Genomic DNA, 6020 nt, shown 5'->3' with positions numbered 1-6020 from the left:
CCAGGCGTGTGACTTCTTTTAATCCTTCTCTCTCACTTCTCAGCTCCTCCCACCCTCAGCACTCCCTCTGGGCCTCTGAGCCCCTTCGTTCCCCTCCCATTGCTCAATGCAGCTGATCAGGTACCCCTCGCAGATGGCAGGGAATCACCGTCACTGTTTGAGAGTTGTAGCTGGAGGGTGAAGGCTCACAGCGCGTCCATCATAGAGACATGGTGTCTCAGTCCTCAGACTGGAGAGACCACCTGCAGCAGGAGAAAGAGATGCTGATGGAGGAGGTCAAAGCTAAGAAGGTGATCAGTCGTTCGGTAATCATAAAACTTTATTGATCCCTGCTGCCACAGAAAATAGTCACAAACACACCGCCTGCTGCAGGAGCCGGTGTGGATCCTCCACAAAGCGCTGGAGGCGGCTTAGCTGGAGAAGTGAGTCTGCGCCGAGTTTTTGGCAGAGGAGGAACGTCTGGAGCTGCTGCGACACCGCGAGTGACAGGTGGCCGACCTGTGGGGTGGCTGGACGAGGCCAAGATGGAGGTGGAGGCGGTGAGGAAGAGTCTGGCTGAGAAGGCCACGCAGGTCACTGAGCTGCAGCAGAACATCAGGATGCTGATGGAGAAGAACAACGCCAAGCAGGAGGTGAGGACAAACCAGAGGTCGCTGTCAGACTGACCTCTGGTTTGTCATGTTAAAGTAACCTGCTCACGTTTGTTTCCATGACTGAAAGTTTCCCTGAGATCTGGGGCTGTTCCTGGAGCTGCTGCTGACTCAGGAAAAAACTGAGCATGGGTGGATGTTGAGACAGAGGGCCTCTCCCGTGCATTCAACACTCCATCTAAATGACCAGCCCAGATGATGGATGTGTCATGTTATTCAGTGGAAAACTGAGAATCGTAGCCAAAAGAAAAAAGTGGAATACTTGAGGAAGATCACGGAGCAAAAGGCTCATTGAGTGAGAGCAGTGGGCAGGTTGGTGTTCTGCACCATTTAGTTAGGTCTCTTCAGAGGTGTTTAAAAATTTTTTTTTCTAAGGTTTTCAGTAGTTTCCATCCATGAGTGATTTGAATTAAAACTGTGAAGAAATCCTCCAATATGTGTCACAAATCTTCATTTAAATGTCCTATGATTTACCATGAAATTGAGACAGTACTGATCCAGTGGCATTGGCTCCACACAGTGGAGAGTTGTAGTAATGTCTAGAAAGTTCATTGACTCAGAAATAAACACACATTGAACACCAGCCCAAAGACACTTTGCTCAGGGACTCCATGCTGTCCTCAGTCCATTCATGAACTCCTCTTGGTCTGCATGCCGTCTGCAGCCAGAAGTGAAACCTTTGCCCTGCCAGCAGGATCTCCTGCAGTGAAACCTGCAGGATCTGCACAGCAGCCTACAGCTTATGTGCAAACTTCAATAAAAAATCTTGGAAGAGACACATCTTTCCAATCCTCTGCAGGCTCCTACCTGCTGCTGGAGGAGGGAGAGCAATTTGACCTGACCATGGACACTCAGCGCATTTCTCCATAGGAGCTGTCAGGCAGGAAACTGGGGGGGGGGGGGGGGAAGAAAAAAAAGAATGCTGCTTCTATAGGTGGCAGGAGTTCAGGCAGCAGTTTGATCTGCCGGAAGGCTCAAATTCCGAACACATCACCTGCTAACTGGATTCAGGTGGGAAGTTCCACATCCAGGCATCCAAAGTCTGTGTGAGGGAGGCTGAGACAGAAGTGAGTATGAAAAGGAGCTTTAGGGACTTTTTATGTTCAGTTACATTGGACTATTAATTTGAAAAACAATTTCACAGAGTTTATTTTGTTTAATGTTAAAATGGGCAAATTTCATCTATCATACTGTCCATTTCGCCTGTTTCAGATTTGAAGAAATTTTCCTGTCTTAAGATTTTTTTTAACCTAACATTTCAATAATGGGAAGACTGACCAGAGTGGAGAAACTGAGAAAAGGTGACTTTATTTTACATGTTAAGTCTTATTATAATAAAATAATAAAACATTTTAATTATGTTATTTTACTTTGAAGTCCATCTTTTTCTTGGTATTATAATGAGAAGGCAAAACCCTGTATCACAGCTTTAATGATGAAAGCTGAAACTACCTTAAAATATTCCTCTCGTGAGAGGAATAAAAGCTTTGATGGTGACTTGTCAACAAGATGAAGTGCTTATGTTTTAGTCTCCACAGCTCACGCTCAGTTTAGTGTTTGGACATCTTCTGGGTAATTACACATTGTCTTAATACGATTATTCAAGCATAAGTGGAAAGGAAAACACACATTAGATTTAGTAACGGCACACATTTACAATGTAAATTACATGTTGTTCAGCAAATGACACGTTTGTTTTTAAACAACAGCAGTTATTTTCTGCAGTGAAAGAAGAAATAAGGAAAAAAAAACATTAAAGTAATCGTGTGAGTGACACATAAGGTGCTTTATTGACCCCCTATTATTAAAGTAACACTACACAACTTTTAAAAGTAGAAAACTGCCCTTTTTCCCTATAATTCTACACTTAACAACCAATGATGTAAAAGTATGTTTCTGGACATTTCTGTTGAAGATTTGAGTTGTTAACAGGTAATGAGCTGTACCTGCAGTTTGTCAAACGAGTTGCTTGGAGTTCTCACCAAAGGGCTTAATTTATGTCTTATTACACCAGACAGTCTCTTATTCTAGTGCTCTCAAATGCTGTTTGGTGGGCAATCACACCTATTACTCAGAGCTGCTTTACCATTAAGGCCTCTGTGCAAAAGCTAAGCTTTGTTAGAGTGACTGTTTGGTTGCACGCACACACACACACACACACACACACACACACACACACACACACACACACACACACACACAGAGCTTAGTGTCTTTCTAAACTATGTCCAATTAATCCAGTTTACCCCGGTTGGAATCCAATCAAGGTTTAGACACATGGCAATGCAGGCAGGAGACATCTGACCCCAATTTTTCAGGTGCTACAGCACCGAAATGATCTTAGTGCTTTTGTAAATGACAGATTTCACCTATAACAGTTATATTAACTTGAAACTGCTTTTATTCAGATGATGGAGATCAGTAAACAAAGCAAACACACTGTGTGACCTGTGGATGCAGACCACCCTCAGACACAGACATCCAGATCAAAGCGTCTTTGTCCTCCTCTCCTTCTGCTCCTCGTTGCTTCCTTCAGGGGGTCACCACCATGCATCTTCCTTAGCATAATTTCTTCTGGCACCCTGCTAAGTAAGAGCTCCAGTGGTGGATGTTGTTAATCTGAGCCCAGCATGGAAGTCTCATTTGTGATAATCTGCATATTTGATTTGGCAAAGATTTTAAAACTCGCTGATGCAACCTTTCTCATTTATCTGGGTTTGGGATTAGCATTTGGAGTACAGTGGCTTGTGGTTTCAATGTGGCTCTACAACAGGGGTAGGCAACTCCAGGCCTCAAGTGACTCCTCAGCATTTCTGAAGTTCTCCAGAAGCCTGGTAATGAACTAATCATTTGATTCAGGTGTGTTAACCCAGGGTGCGATCTAAAACCTGCAGGACACAGGCACGCGAGGCCTGGAGTTGCCTACCCCTGCTCTACAACTTCACATATATTAGGTAAGACAAACACCAGAAAAACCAAAGCTTTCAAAAATGGAAAGAAATTAATAAAAGTTAAATTGTGAAAAAACCAAAAACCATGAAAAACATTTTTTGGGACTTTTTGGGACTAAAATCACAGAAATCCCACAGATCAATTACATGCCTCCCTCCCGTCTGGTTATTTGAGCTGGCAGTTATCAAAGTGACCTCTAGTGATAGCTTTTCATGTAGGTAGTTTTGAGTGTTTTTAATTTTTAGGTTTTTAGACGAGCTGAATGGAATTTGTGCCACTCAGAGCGTTCCAAATTAATAATCTCTTTTCAGAATTTGTGCCTAGTACAATGGAACTGAAGAGATAATCCACAGAATTAATTGTATGCATTTTCTATGGGAATATTTTCAACAGTCCACTACAAATCAATTGCCTGTAATGAGTGCAAATTGCCAAATGGGTATTAGTTGTTCCATCCACGTGCTAACCAAGCTGAAGCATTTCCTCGTGGCTTGCGAGATCAGCTTTTTAGCAGACGGCCTGGCTTTTTTACAGAAGTGTCCTTGAGCAAGACACTTAATCCCACATGCTGCCTGATTTTTTTTCACCCCAACCAGAGGGCAAAACATACTTTGATCCTTCATAAATTAAAGTACACCACATCAAATGAGGCTTAATGTGTTTGAATACCAATGTGCGGGAGGGATGTGCCTAAACTCTGAATTTGCATTTGTGAGATAATCTGTTTTATTTACACCTGCAGAGTCTGATGGAAGTTATTATGGCTCTCATGCTGATACTATAATGATGCTTCAGGTGTTAGTCTGTAGTAAAGTTAAGTGCTTTCCCCAGTGATGAATTTGTTTCTGCAAAAGCAACAACAAAAAACAGAAAAACCCAGAGCAATGTAGATTGCAGCCACATGTAAGTGGTGAAAATCGAATGACTGCAGAGTAAACAATAAGAAAACCATTTGTTGTGCTTGCCTGTGTGGGCATTAACAAGAGTCTGGCTCCCTTGTTGCAGTCTGCTAATCAATGACATCCTTACACACTCTATGTCGGTGCTTTGATTGCTTGCAGATGTGACGGTGTCTTTCTCTGAATACTCATCAGGTTGTGAGATTTCACCACTCAGACAACAACCTGTCTAGATGACCACTGGGACTATTTTTATGCCACCAAGCTGACAACCTGCCAGCAAAAAAGAAAATTAAAGCTAAAAGAAACAAGGGCAACTTGATTGATGTCACTGATTAAAAAGAACCCTGTATTTATGTGGAGGCAATGTTCACCCTCAACAATTTTTAAATGGAAACTAAAGAAAGCTCAGTGAGCTATTGTGTGGTAAATGCATTCAGTCAGCTCTCAGTCTCAGTGGACATGAAGTTTTTTTGTTTTAAACAAAAAACAAAAAACTATGAATCTCAGCCCTGCAGGTAAACAGATCCCTTTGTTGCTGATTCATCTGCTGTTTCAGCACCCTGCAGGTCCAGTACAAAGTGGTGGTAGAGCTCCACATCTCTGCACAATAGCGGAATAATAGAAAGATCAGACAGGAGGAGATCAATACAACTAAGAAACATTAAATAATATCAATATCAATCAGTATCAATTATAATTTCTTATAGTGCCTTTTGATATTCTTTCCCTGGTATATACAAGTTGTGTTGCACTAAAGATGCTTCACTGGCATGTAAACACACAGCTATCGAGCCTAAATGTTTGTATGACTGAGTGTCACAGTCATTGACTGTTGTTATGATGCTATTTTTATGAAATTCTGTGTTAATTTTATGTCAGATGCATTGGGCCAAAAATCTTGCAGATTATCAAGATGTTTTTTGGAAAATGTGAAACGAGTGTTTGAGTTCAGCGCGTTTCTCCTTGGAACCGTCCCATTAATGTAATCTTTTCCACAGTTTCCTTGTCTGCATTTTGTATCCACCCAGGTTATCTTTTTCTGATACTGAAATTTGTTTGTTTGATAGTCTGAAAATTTTTATTGAATCAAACATGCAAAATCTAGTTAATCAGGAAGGGGGCAAATCCTTTTTCCCAACACTGAAATAAAGGAATATGTTGTATGTGCTGACCTATTTAAATGATACACAAAGATCCACAGTAGGATTCTGGACAAGGAAAACTACTGGAAAGAAGTGGCACCTGAAAATTGTGCTGCTTTCAGAGTGTGCATCATAAAACTGCTGTGGAATAATGCAGATTTCCACTTAACAGTTAACTTAACTGTTAAGTGGAAGTCTGCATTATTATTAAGTGGAAATACCTAAAGTGTCCTAGGAATAGAAACTGAAGGCTTATCTTGATGGCAGGTCAGTAAGTGTTTCTTATAGGTGAGCGGGCAACAGATTTTAAAGTACTCTTTAGAACTGCTAAGATTTAAAAGCACTACATACTGCTAGTGTAGACCATTTAATGT

General features: G+C 41.4%; 1 pseudogene; it reads left to right on the top strand.

Moving 5' to 3' along the window:
• Positions 1 to 209: 209 nt before the first annotated feature.
• On the top strand, positions 210 to 1774 carry LOC146611936 (uncharacterized; annotated as a pseudogene).
• Positions 1775 to 6020: the final 4246 nt, after the last annotated feature.

This window comes from Diplotaxodon limnothrissa, linkage group LG19, assembly GCF_057381915.1.
Source record: "Diplotaxodon limnothrissa isolate DT_005_m linkage group LG19, D_limnothrissa_male_GT1.1, whole genome shotgun sequence".
NCBI lineage: Eukaryota > Metazoa > Chordata > Actinopteri > Cichliformes > Cichlidae > Diplotaxodon > Diplotaxodon limnothrissa.
Note: the sequence above shows the minus strand (reverse complement) of the source record. Positions and strands in the feature narration are given on the sequence as shown.